A 14,087-nucleotide genomic window follows, 5' to 3' on the forward strand; every position below is an offset into this window, starting at 1 on the left:
TAGTTTCCATTTTTAGTTAAAAGGTTCTTCTGGATACCAATCTTGCTTGTCAAGCAGATACTGTTTGCCACATTTCAACATCACACATTCAACATCATAATGATGTGGTCTGTGTGCTACGAAAATCCATCACTAATGGCTTATAGTGAGATTGGCAGGATTCATTTGGCCTTTAGAAGGCTCCCTGTATTGAAGCTGTCTGCGCTGTTTTGTTCTCTGCCTGGTAAGCTGAGCATTTGTATGAAGTCAAATTTCCTGTCTGGGAATTTACCTTTTGGTGGGAATTATTACTGTAAAGATAACAAAGCTTGTATTCTTCATATACTTGTTCACTGTGGCCATGGCAGAGAAAATAGTTACATAAAGACCAGTGGCACAGTTGATTTCACTCTAGAAAGAGGATGTTAGTTGTCCATTAGAAGGAGCTGAATCAAGGGTCCTGTAAATAGAGACTCTGAGTTGTCTAGTGATTTTTGGCTATATCTGGTTAGCAAGGTAAAATAACTGCAGAATGAGATTAGCATGCTTTCTAGTTCTCAGAGGAGACAGGTTGTGAGGCTCGATTCAATTCATTAATATTGGTAAAACTTTATGAGATCTTTGCATAAAAAGAATTGCAGAAGCAATGGCAGAGTAGTAAGTGTTTTGCACTGTTGCAGAGTTCAGGAAAAAAAAATTTACAGTGTTTTCCTCTGTCTGCACTGTAAATCCATATATGCCTCTGTGACAAAATGGTCCACTTCTGTTCTGTTAGCAGCTCCAGTGGGGGCTCAGTTGTCTGTGTAAGGACAGGAAGAAGCTATAAGAAGAGGTCAAGAAAGATTTGGGGAGCAGGCAACTGTAATGGATGCATGGGGCATTTTGTTCAGTGTTTTGTTACAGAATAAAACTGGCCTGAGGGATGGATGGGTGGGGCTGCAAGTTTTTCCTGGGTTGGAAAACAGCATCTGGTTACATCCCCAACACACCCTTCCTTCTTTCCCTTCTGCCAGGCAGCATGGGGACATGGGGGCTGTCACTGGAGCAGAGAGTTCCTCTGCAGGGTTGCGCCTGGGGGGAGTTTCCCCGAAAAGGAGACCCCCATGCTTGGCTTTGCTAGGTGTTTGAGGGCTCCTTTGTGCAGATGTAGCAAACTGGAGCATGCAGTTTGCATCTGCCAGGACAGATGCAGTTATTGGGTGCTGTGTCAGGGAACAAAATTACCTTGTGCGTGTCTGTCGTCAGGGTTCCTTGCACCTTCCTCTGGAGCAGCTGGAGTGGCCTCTATGGGTAGCCAGACTGAAGCCTGCCAGGTCAGGGGTAAGGTAGCTGCTACATGCTTATGCCCTTGAGTTGACAACCCCTCTACTCCAGTTTTAATACAGATGCTCTAGAAATTGCTGTGCCATTATCTATCTTGTGCACCACCTAAAAGCCAAGCAGACTTGACAGCAAATGAGATCAAGCAATAAATGAGCTTGCACTGTGTGACTTCATAGGTCAAGAGTACGAGGGAGAGGGGGAAGAGGGAGGAGAAAGAAAACCCTACAACTTATAGCTTCATTTCAAACCCATTTCTCTCTCTGCTGCAGTCAGACAGGTTCCTGCTTAAATCAGGCAACTCCATTTTTCGCTCTGAATGAATCATTGCAGTTCTGAGACAGAAATAATAAAGGAACTGTCTGTCTGTCTTCTCATCCAGCCAGGTTCTCCTACACCTTTGCCATTCTCTGTCACCCAAATGATTATGACAGCTCATCTGTGCCTAGTAATTGTCCCTGGCATTCGCCTTTTGGAGGACTAAGAGAGGATAAAGAAATTGCATCTGAAGGAAGTGCTGTGACTCATTTTCCTTTTAGATGGGAACACCTCAGCCCCTAGAGTAAGGTGAGAGGAGGGATTAGTGATTCCAGGACGTTCTAATGATGCAGGCAGCAAAGAGCTATACACAGCTCTCTGTATTTGCCAGAACTATGGCAGGCAGCCATCACTCCACTCCCCCAACGCACTTGTTGCCATGTGTATGTGTGTGTATGGCATAAGTGTTACCAATAATTATTCTCAACTCTTCTTGCAAGATTGCACGGACATTGATCTCTGACTACAAGTTGGGTAACTGTGCTCCAAACCAATGATCTGAGCTTGCACTTGCAAATTTGGTAGCACACAGTGAACAGCAGACAAAAATGGATGGGTCAGGACATACTCTCACTGGAGAGTATTGCTTGTGGTGCCCTCAGAGAAAATTTCCAGTTTAACAGCAGCAAGGGCTGGGCTAATATTAGTATGCCCTTCAGGACATCTCTGGGTATGTCAGTGAAATCTGTTCATACCTAAAAAGCTCAGAGGCCTGTCAGAAGCCACCGAAGAGGGGAAGGACAAGTGATTGATTATGGGATGTGACTGTGACACACCCAGGTGTTATGGTTTTGAGGGCATCTGTCCTGCAAGACAAGTGAAGGCAGAGTTAATACTGCTATAGAAACACTGCTGAAGTTGCATCAGCAGTACTATGTATTGTCCAGGCTCCTCACTTCCAAGAAAAATCAGTTCAGTCAGGAATGACTACATGCAAGAAAAGGTTACTAAGATGACCAAGAAATGAAGATCCTATGTTAACTGAAGAAATCAGAAGGGCTGTGCTTGTTTTGCCAGGTAGTCTGGAATGGAGGAGGAGAGATGATTTCTGTCTTTAAATACAGCAGGTGTGTAAACACAGACAGGCAGAAGAGAAAGTTAAACTAACAGATGATATTGGCATAAAAACTAACAAGATTAATTGGGAGTATATAGAAGTATATAAATTTGAGCAAAAATTAGGAGGCTTCTAGCTGTTCCAGGGATGCCTCAGCTGCTGGGCAATGGGTTTTTGAATAAATGCCCTAGCTGTTTCTTTCCAAGGCATACAATAAAAACATTACTTGTCCTCCCCTGAGGACAGAGAGCACATGCCCCAAAACATTTCCAGCAGATACATGCATTGAAGCAGTTTACATTCACTTACTTATAGTTCTACAATATCACATCCCAGGCTGACATTTGTAATGATTTCTTGAATCAAGAAACTTTTTAAATCTAGTTTTTCTCTTCTTGTATTGTGCCAGACTCTCCATTTATATGCAAGTCCCACAGGCCTTCCTTGAGCTTGCTGAGGTGCAGAGCCATTTCTGGCCTTACTAAACTGCTGTGGCATAAAACAAAGGGGAGAGGAGGAGACAGGATGAGCTTTCGTGCAATCTCCATATCACATTTGCTCAGCCATATCACAAGCAATGTACATTTTATGAGCTACAGAAGCAACCTTTTTGAGCACAGCATTTCTCTCTCACTAATCTAAATGAAACATGTGACTGTACAAAAAGGGTATGATGGCTTTGCCTGTGAGAACTGTGAGAACTGTGAGAACTGTGAGAACTGTGAGCCCAAATCGTGTCTTCTGTTTTTATGTCTCATTTTAGTCAGTGCTGAACAAACTGGTATTTGAAGAAAGTGCTGTCCTGACTCTTTGTGGCACTGAAGAGGTGTCATTCTGGAGGAGAAATGCGCCACCCATTGCTACAGGCTGATAGCAATAGCTTGAGGATTATTTTAATGGAGAATGAAAATACTATTGGCATTAGGCTTTGTGGAGGCAAATCTTCCACGCAGTTTCTGGAACAGGAAGAAACTAGCAGCTGAAATATAGTCACACACAGGTAAATGCAAATCTGCCAAGGAGCAGAAGCTCCTCTGAAAGCTCCTTTTTTTTAACTCTGAAAACTACAATAATTTTATGACATAATTTCAGAAACATTGGAAATCACTTTATCATGTGATCTGGCTTTCAAACACGTCTGGAACGAGATAGGTACTAGATTTTGTAAACGCACTACCAGTGTTAGAGGTGCCGATTCACAAAACCGAGCAGATGAAACTTGTTGGCCAACAGTGCCATCAACGGTGTAGCCCACCTCTCCCTCTCCGACTTTGCAAGAGAGTGGCCACATCTCACGGGAGGCCTCCGTGATGGCAAATCTCCGCTGTGTGGCAGCTGGGTGGGGCAGACTCCTGGGCACACAGAGGGCTCCAGCTGGCCTCCGATAATCTGCCTGTGGCCGTGACTCAGCATCCGGAAATATTTGGTGAGTGACTGACTTCTTAAGGTGAAACCCTGCTCTCATAAAGGCAGTGCTTTTGTACAGTTCTCCTTCAGAGAACTGACAGCAATGTTTGATAAACTGTGCTCAAGATACTCATTTTTCGACAGCTGGGAGGCAGAAAAGCTCAATATATTTTTAAAATTATTTTGGTTTACAAAATGGAAGGTTTAAATGGGAAATCCATTTTTTTTAATGATGTCTAAAAATAATAATGATGATGACCTGCTGACAGCTTAGCTGTAAATAATTTCAACTGTAGTATTCGTTAGCAAGGTCATGTTTACTAAGATTTAAATTTAGTTAGTAGACATATCTCACAAGGCTGTTAAAGCCTGTGACATTTCTTGGGAAACAGAAAGGTTCTGTTTCTAGTGTTTCCTCTTTCTAAAACTTATTTCCTTTTTTGAAAGCTTTGTTCTTTAATGCCAGGGTGGTGCTAACTTCCTCACGCCTCCCCCACTACTGCTGCCTGTCCCCATCCCAAGCAGTGTGGTATGCTCTTGTATTGTGACGTCCCCTTCTCCAAAACAGGTGCCACATTCTCTGACATCCTGATGGGCTGCTGTGCCACCACCAAAAATAAACACTGCAGTGGCCTTTCCCAAAAGCATACAGACTCAGCTGGGTCTCCAGGACTTTTTATAGCCCTCCAGCTCAGTACTATCTTTGGTAGCATCAACATTTCCATAGCAACCAGCTGTGATGTCAAACCAGCATGGTTTTTTTTGTGAGAACAGCAGGAAGCAATGAACTCTTCATAAGCAAAGAACCAATTTTCATGCAAATGTCTCTAGTAATGTCTGCCACGACTGTTGTTTATGGTCTAATCCTAATTATTTCACTGTTACCTTGCTGTCCTCCATCTGTCATATCCACCTGTTGTCTCATCTTTCGCTAGGTAATGTTGTGCACTGTCTCTAATGGGAATATGCATGCACTCTTCTTGAGGAGAATGGTGCACTCCATTCAGAGTGAAAGGGTGTAGTAATAGGAATTGAAGAGATACAGCAGTAACAAATTACCTGCAAATACTTTTTCTTTTCCTAAGCCAGAACTAGTGTAATTGGTCAATGCCAGCTATTTCCAACCTTTTCCAGTTGTGAATATTCTTCCAGTGAATGGATAGATTGCACTGATGTGAGCTTAGCCTCCTGACAACAAGCCTGTTCTTCTTTGGTACTGTTCAGGACCTCTTGCAAGTAGCATCTCCAGAGGTCTGCAGCCCATGGGTAAAAGATCATGCATTTATGTATTATGCTTACAACTCACAAGAGCAGGAAGCTAACAAATGAGCATTTAACCCACAAAGGCTGCATGCTGTATATTAAGTAAGTTCTCAAGACCACAAGTTCTGCCTTGTCCTTGTCCACTTGTAATGCTGCTGCTATGCACATCCTCCACCCCAGAAGACAGCAATGAGCAGTGGAGGATTTCCCTTATAATAGGATCTGTCCATCTTTATCTGCAGTACTGTATATTCCTTGGACAAAAACCCTCATGTGACAGAGAGTGCTTTGTGGCATTAGGGATTAAACCTGTAATTTGCAAACCATCTTGATTTGGAAGACAGACTTCACTCCCTACCGAGGGTGGGGGAAAAAACGTATTGTATCTTAATGTTGCAGGCAGTAGCATTTATGTACACAGAAATTTCCTGAATGTTAAAGTCATCTGTTTTGTTGGACTGATAGTGGTTTTAGGCTCCTTTCTCCATGGGGTGGTTGCTGTCTAGAGAGCAAGACATGCTGTAGGCTATGGTATCAATATGTAGGGAGATGTGGGAATGGGATGTGGAGCAGGGAGGGATGAAGGAAAGAGGTTGCAGGTCAGGATTGCAGTGCATTCTGCAGCCTGTCAAGTGAGAACCAGAGCAAAAGGCAATGGGAGGATCCCTGGGAGCGCTGAAAATCAAGGGAGAAAGGACAAACTCACACGGTGAAGGATTACTTCTCTATCCATAGCAGTGAATGGGATTTACCCAATTCTAACTTGGGCAATATAGAGTCAACCCACTCCTCCCTGCCCAGCCTGAATCAACAAAGAAAGAAATGAGTTTACCTCCCTTTTAATTACAGGTACGTCACTGGATCATTGGCAACAGAAAATGCTCTGTGGTTTCTCTGGCTTTTAATTCTTTAATACTATAAAATAAGTATAACATATGTGATAAGTAAATACATATAAAACAAGGCTGAGTGGGAAAAATGAATAGCTTACTCCCTGGTCTTGCCAAGAAAAAAAGATCACACAAAGCCTTCATCTATTTAATAAATGGAAGAACACAGGCTGGACTGTAACTCATCTGTAAATTGGCTTGAAGGCTTGTGTGTCTGCAAGGTTGTAAAGTGCATTCAGGAAAAATAGAAGTAGCAAACCAGGCATATATGCAGATTTGATGGGGAAGGCAAGAAGGTAGGATGGGCTTTAGCCTCTCATGCGTTCTCCAGCATCTTGTGTTGTGACTGTGGCTGCGCAGCCTCATCCTCACTTGATTTGGGGTTCCTCTTGCTCAGCTCAAGCCCAGTGCAACAGAGACTCAGCACAGGCTGAGGGGGAGGCCCAGGGGTTCGGTGTCCTGAGCACAGAGTTGTCTCACATTCTGTGTCAGGGCTAAAGCCAGCGCTTTGTCTGACCAGCAGCTGTCTTCCCAGCGAGCTTGTGTACTCTAATCCAGTGCAATTCAGCATAAATAGAATGGCGATTGCTGGCTGAGCCAAAGAGGAAGCAACAAAGACCATTTTCAGAAGCTGAGGCTGTGGTGTTTTCCACTTTTCCAGCCTTGGGAGGACAATTCTGTGCTGATCGCACGGTGACAGGTGCCTCTGCAACTCCCGTTTCATAGCGATCTGATGTACAGCCTAGGTGTTCACTGTTCTAAACTGACTGCTGGCTCGAGCAACAAGACATCTTAAGGAAACAGCAAGGGATCCTGTGCCATTTAACCTAACAAACACTCTAAGTTTGCGCTCGTCAGGGTACAGCAGTTAATCCTGGAGCATAATGATGACCAAAAACCTGGTGATTATTTAATTAATCATTTAAAAACAAGCAAATGCATTTAAACTATCACCATAGCACCTCCTGTAATACAGCAATCACTGAGCTAATGATTTGCAAAGTGCTAATGTTACAGTTCCTTATTACAGACATATTGCAATTTGTTTCAGTATTGCTACCATTTTGCTTAATACTTTGTTGAAGGATTTTTCAGCCAGCTGGTAACAATGATGATTATTTTAGGGCAAATCAATAGAGTCAAAACAACAAGTAAATACTGATAAATATTTTAAAATGAAAATTCTAATAGAATATAAATGATAAAGAATAACATAAAATTTGCAAATTAGTTTTAAAATTTTATGGTGAACTGATTGTTATCCCAAACTTTGTAAAGGTTCCACTTCCCAGCTGTGAAGAACATGAACTTTCTTTTGTATTAACATAACTTGTTTTATCTAATGAGAAAAATGTATGTTTTTGTGATCAGAGTTCATACTGCATCTGATCACTGTTTTAAATATTTATACCACAGACCCAGTCTAAAGAATCAGTTCCAAGTTGTATGCAGAAGAAAGGGACATAAAGTAGAGCAAGATACAATGCTCCATCATTGTAAGGTAGGCCAAAAATAATGTTGCATTCTAATGAATTAGTGATCTGAGAACATACACCTCAAACTGCTTCTCTCTCCATCCAGTCCAGAATGCATAACTCTGTGCAACAGCAGTAGCCAATTATAAGTGGAGGCCTAAGAAATCAAGGAATCAGATGGCAGAGCTTAAAGGGGGAAAATCTGTGGGGTCACTTGAGGTCCTAGTTAAAATCACCATCACAACTACCAAGTCCCAAACTGGATGCCAGGAACATTATGGTCCTGACAACATCATGCCTTTTTCCATCTGAGTCTGAGTTGCTCTGGGCTGTAGCACAACAGCCCAGGGAAGAGATGGAAGTAACACACATTTGACCTCTTCCTAGTCAGGGTAGAGGAAACACAGCCCAGAGGAACATGGGCAGAGAAAAATACACATTTAAAATCATATCTTTTGCTTCTCAGGTACACTGGCAGGATGCTGCTGTCACCTGTGATGTAGCTTTTCTATCTATTCCTACAGATACGCAGCTGCAGGACTGTCCATTGGGAGCAACCCTATATTGACCCTGAATGGGGTGTTAGCTCCTGACAGGCCAGAGAGCTTTCACAGGCGTGTGCATAAGCTTAAACTCAGAGCAAAGTGCACAGATCTGGTGTCACATTCTAATTCTAATCCTGACTGGCTACAATTTTTCAAGCCAGATTTTCATAAATTTTAGTCCCTTCTAGTGACAAACTAAAAATTATCTGCTTTTTACTTCTTATAACTACTAGACATCTGCAGCATTGTTGACCTGTGAGACAAAGAATAACTTGTACCTTTGGAAAATGGTCCAAAAGGTGGCCAAAGTCAGGCACTCAGAATGGTGGGCTGCTTTGGAAAGTCTGGCTTTGTTCTCAGTTTAGAAAAGGGAGAGAATATCCAAGCTATCAGGTAATATGATATATTGTTTTGAGCTCTTTGGATGTAAGGTGATAGAATCACGAAAGCTTTAGGACTGAAGCAGAGATTAGGACTTTATAACACCTCTTGTATACTGAAGCCACACCTCTTGGATACCAAAGCCATTAATTAATTGGAACCCTCTCTGTCTAGGCTGAGAACTAAATAGCTCCCACTGAAGCTGTGGGATTGCTCTACTGCCAGTGTGTTAGAACATCTCTTTAGGGCAGAAGAATGATTCAGAGCAGGGTTTTATCTTGAGTCCCTTAATAGAGCTTGGCACTGGCACCCTTGAAACACCCTAGAAAAGCTTTGAGAGGAGCCAACTCTGTACTGCATGCAAAATACAACACTGCTGGTATTACTTCGTAAGCTAGCAACACCAAAGTGATCTGCTGAGATAACCAGTGTGTCCTCAGGGAAGGCAGCCAGGTAGCCACCCTGTGATTTTAAAAAAGGAAACATTTGTGAGTGCTCAAGCAGCCACCATCAAATTCCCAGTGTTGATCTCACACACATCTTCTGGTGCAACACCATGCACAGGATTAGGCAGATCAGTGCCTGGGGAGCCCTAATTTCTGCCACTCTCTATGTCTGGTATTTCAGTGCTAGCAAGATTATTGAAAAGTATGTTTTCTTTTACCATCACAGATTTCCTATGTTTTTACCAGCACAGACCTTATAGGTCTATAAGCCTGTAATGTATTGTGTACCCCTGTCCAGGAATGGTGGAAAGTAAAAAACTACAGAAATAACCCAGAGCTATCCATCTTCCTACTTCTTGGGTTGCACTGTAATTTTTGCAATTACTCTGCAGCATAATTTCCTGCATGGGATAGTTTTCTCTGCAACAGTGTTAACAATTGGCCCAGGGCTAGATATTATCCTCAGAGCTTTAGCTCATGCTTTGGTTCAGATACAGTGCCAAGAAAGGAGGAAAATAATCTGCTTATTCATAATCCTAGATAAAAGATTTTGTGATTCTAAATGGCCAAACTTCATAGCAGATCCTTCAGGACAAGAATCGGTTGTACTTTACCACTGTTACCTAGTGAAAAAAATGCCTGTTTGTACCATGCTATAAGGTATTGTATGGAATTGTGACATGACCTGTATCTGGCTGATTGAAAGCTGGGGGTTTTGTTACAGACCACTGGAAAGTTAACTTTCCCTTGATTTATAGCAGCATTTCAGATCTAATTTAGGTCTTTGTTGTTAAGGTATCATTCATCTCCCTGTAGACAATGAGAACAATCCTGTCCCCAAAACACTTGTAGGGATAGAGGAATTTTATTTAAATTACTCAGCAAAATTTTATTCATTTATTCAGTTAGCAAAACTTGCTACAGTCATAGGATTTGTTGGCTGTAGTAGATAAGGGCTCAAAGCAAAAGTTTAGTCCTGAATCTTTGGAAGACTGGACAGAAAAAGGGGAAAAATAAATTTGCAAACTGACCCTACCTCTGAGACCATATCTTATCCCTGTACAAAATAAAGCAAAAGGCTGTGTTTAGCCCTGGTAAATTGAAAGGACTGGCAGCAGAAAGACAAGTTGGAAAGATAATGTGGGTAGAAGAACAAAACCAATAGTACCCTGGAAGCTACTAGCCAAGGAGATATCATTAGCTGCTATACTTGTTATATTAAGTTGACTGGGAAAAGGAGGTGGTTAGACTAAGTTTTGCTTCCATTTCAGAACTGGCCCAACATCTTCAAGTATGTGCCATTTGACATTACTGCTATCATGTCCTCTCCTCAGCTTATGTCTGAATTCTTGTATACTGCAGAATCCAGACATCACTTTTCTAATCTGTCCCTATAAAATACTCAAGCCTTGGCAGTTGCTCCAGAAAAGCAGTGTAAGAAGCACATCTGTCCCTACCAGCCATATGAATGGCAACAAACAGGATTGCAACCTTGGACTTCAGGAGAGCGGACTTTGGGCTCTTCAGAGACCTAATTGGAGGAATCTCATGGTTAAGGCCCTAGAAGGAAGGGGAGTCCAGGAGAGCTGGCTAGTATTCAAACATCACTTCCTCCAAGCTCAAGAGCAGAGTGTCCCTATGAGTAAGAAGTGCAGCAAAAGGGACAGTAGACCTGCATGGGTGAGCAAGGAGCTGCTGGCCAAATTCAGACAGAAGAAGAAAATACACAGAACGTGGAAGAGGGGAAAGGCTACTTGGGAGAATTATAGAAATGCTGTCAGAGTACGTAGAGATGCTGCGAAGAAGGCTAAGACCCAGCTGGAGTTGAGTCTGGCAAGGGGTGTCAAGGACAATAGGAAGGGCTTCTTCAAATACATCAGCAGCAGGAGGAGGACTAGGGAAAATGTGGGCCTGCTACTAAATGGGGCAGTGGCCCTGGTGACAAGGGATACAGAGAAAGCAGAATTACCGAATGCCTTCTTTGCTTCAGTCTTCACTGCTAAGGGCAGCCCTCATGAATCCTATAGCCTGGAGATGAGAGAGAAAGTCCAGAGAAAGGAAGACTTCCCTTTGGTTGAGGAGGATTGGGTTAGAGACCTTCTGGGCAGGCTAGACATCCACAAATCCATGGGCCCAGATGGGATGCACCCACAGGTACTGAGGGAGGTGATGGATGTTGTTGCCAGGCTGCTCTCCGTCATCTTTGAAAAGTCTCGGAGAACTGGAAAAGTGCCTGAGGACTGGAAGAAAGCCAATGCCACTCCTGTCTTCAGAAAGGGCAAGGAGGAGGACCCAGGCAACTATAGACCAGTCAGCCTCGCCTCCATCCCTGGAAAGGTGATGGAACAGCTCCTTCTGGATGTCATCTCCAGACATATGGAGGAAAAGAAGGTGATCAGGAGTAGCCAGCATGGATTTACCAAGGGGAAATCCTGCTTAACCAATCTGGTAGCCTTCTATGATGGCATGACTGGCTGGGTAGATGAGGGGAGAGCAGTGGACGTTGTGCACCTTGACTTCAGCAAGGCTTTTGACACTGTCTCCCGTAACATCCTCCTAGATAAGCTTAGGAAGTGTGGGTTAGATGAGTGGACAGTGAGGTGGATTGAGAACTGGCTGAAAGGCAGAGCTCAGAGGGTTGTCACCAGTGGCGTGGAGTCTAGTTGGAGGCCTGTGGCTAGTGGAGTTCTCCAGGGCTCAGTACTGGGTCCCATTCTGTTCAACTTTTTCATCAGTGACCAGGACAAAGGGACAGAGTGCCTCCTCAGCAAGGTTGCTGATGATACCAAGCTGGGAGGAGTGGCTGACACACCAGAGGGCTGTGCTGCCATTCAGAGAGACCTGGACAGGCTGGAGAGCTGGGAGGAGAGGAACCTCATGAGGTTCAACAAGGGCAAGTGCAGGGTCCTGCACCTAGGGAGGAATAACCCTAGGCACCAGTACAAGCTGGGGGCTGACCTTCTGGAGAGCAGGTCTGCAGAGAAGGACCTGGGAGTGCTGGTGGATGACAAGTTGCCCATGAGCCAGCAAGGTGCCCTTGTGGCCAGGAAGGCCAATGGTCTCCTGGGGTGCATTGGGAAGGCTGTTGCCAGCAGGTCGAGGGAGGTGATCCTGCCCCTCTACTCAGCCCTGGGGAGGCCTCATCTCGAGTCCTGTGTCCTGTTCTGGGCTCCCCAGTACAAGAGAGACAGGGAGCTACTGGAGAGAGTCCAGCGTAGGGCTATGAAGATGATCAGAGGGCTGGAGCATCTGCCCTGTGAGGAAAGGCTGTGAGAGCTGGGCCTCTTCAGCCTGGGGAAGAGAAGCCTGAGGGGGGATCTTATCAATGTGTACAAGTACCTGAAGGGAGGGAGTCAAGGGGACAGGGACAAACTCTTTTCAGTCATCCCATGTGACAGGATAAGAGGTAATGGGCAGAAATTGAACCACAGGAAGTTCCGTCTGAACGTGAGGGGAAATTTCTTCACTGTGAGAGTGACGGAGCACTGGAATAGGTTGCTCAGAGAGGCTGTGGAGTCTCCTTCTCTTGAGATATTCAAGGCCCGCCTGGATGCAACCCTAACCTGGTCTAGGTGACCCTGCTGAGCAGGGAGGTTGGACTAGATTATCTCCAGAGGTCCCTTTCAATCTCAATGATTCTATGATTTTATGAACCTATGAATGAGGAGGGCATGCAAACCAATCATGAAAGATGACATTCTTGTACTGGATGCTACTGATACCTTGTTCACACGTGATCTCAACCTCGCATTCTCATTCTCTGTAAGTTCACATCCACTGACACAAGTTGTGGTACATAACATTGCTTCTGTATCTTGCATGAGCTGGGAGAAATAACAGCACCATCCTGGCAGTAGCCATGCCAAATATTTTCCATCTAGTTGGTTCCTCTTGAGATAGCTGGGACCTTCTAAGATTTAGCTCAAGTGTCAGGGAAGGAAACCAGGTAGCTGGAAGAGTTTTGCTCCAATGTGTAGGGTAATAGTGGAAGAGGGTGTGCCTCACCTCCTGTTCCTAATCCATAAGGGTCTTGCCTTTATCTTGATGTTGCCACATTATAGGGAGGTGAGGACCTTTATGAAGCTGTTCCTGAGAAGTTTTCCTGGGCCTCTGAGAGCAGAAGGCTTCTACCTTGTCATGAGTAACTAGGTGCCTTGGTTATGGAGAGGCTGACATATGATGGCAGACTTCTTGGATTGCTTGTTTGCTGCTCATGAAGCAAGGAAGCACTGCTAATGAAGCAAGGAAGGTTTAACTGCTTTTGCAGCTGCTTTACTGTGCCTGTTTTTTTAAATCAAGTTTCCACAGAATAAGAAACACTCAGGAAAGCACATGTCCTCTCCTTGCAACTCGTTTCCAGATACCAAAGTGCCCAAGGAGCTAAGAAACCCAGGGGGGTAAGTCCTTCCAGCAAGGTGAGAGGATCAGATGGCCCTGAGGGCCCCAGAAGAGCATTTTCCCAGTGATCAGAGTTATTAGCTTTCAGAAACTGAGCCTGACCTCAGCACAAGCTGTTTGCATATATGCTGTGACGGAGACTCCCTGCTCTCTTCCAGCTTTATAATCCTCTGTGTCTGTTAATGAAAGGAAGCCACAATGCAGGATGGGCAGCTCTTGTGGTGAGACTCGACCACTGCAACCAGAGTCCCAAAAGACAATATAGCTTCAAGATGAGCCTTAACCAGAAACTGCCAGGACAGTCCCAAAATAGCAGCAAGTGTCACAAACACTGGCACAAACAGTGTCTATACTCATAGTCTGCCCCAGGATGCTGCAAGCAAGCCATCCCAGAAGTTCCCTGCTTGTGCCATCAGAGGTCGGGAATGAATGCTGTTGTGCAGTGGGAGGATGGCAGCAAAGGAAAAGACTATTCAATAAAAAATAAGTAGGCAGCTGGCTAATACTGACATTCCCTCCTGAGAGAAATGGGAACATCTAATGTGCTCTTGCTTCTGCAGCAAATCTGAGAGAAAAACAAACCTAGTGGTTAAGATGGGACCGAGAAG

Source organism: Rhea pennata, chromosome 5 (genome assembly GCF_028389875.1).
Source record: "Rhea pennata isolate bPtePen1 chromosome 5, bPtePen1.pri, whole genome shotgun sequence".
NCBI lineage: Eukaryota > Metazoa > Chordata > Aves > Rheiformes > Rheidae > Rhea > Rhea pennata.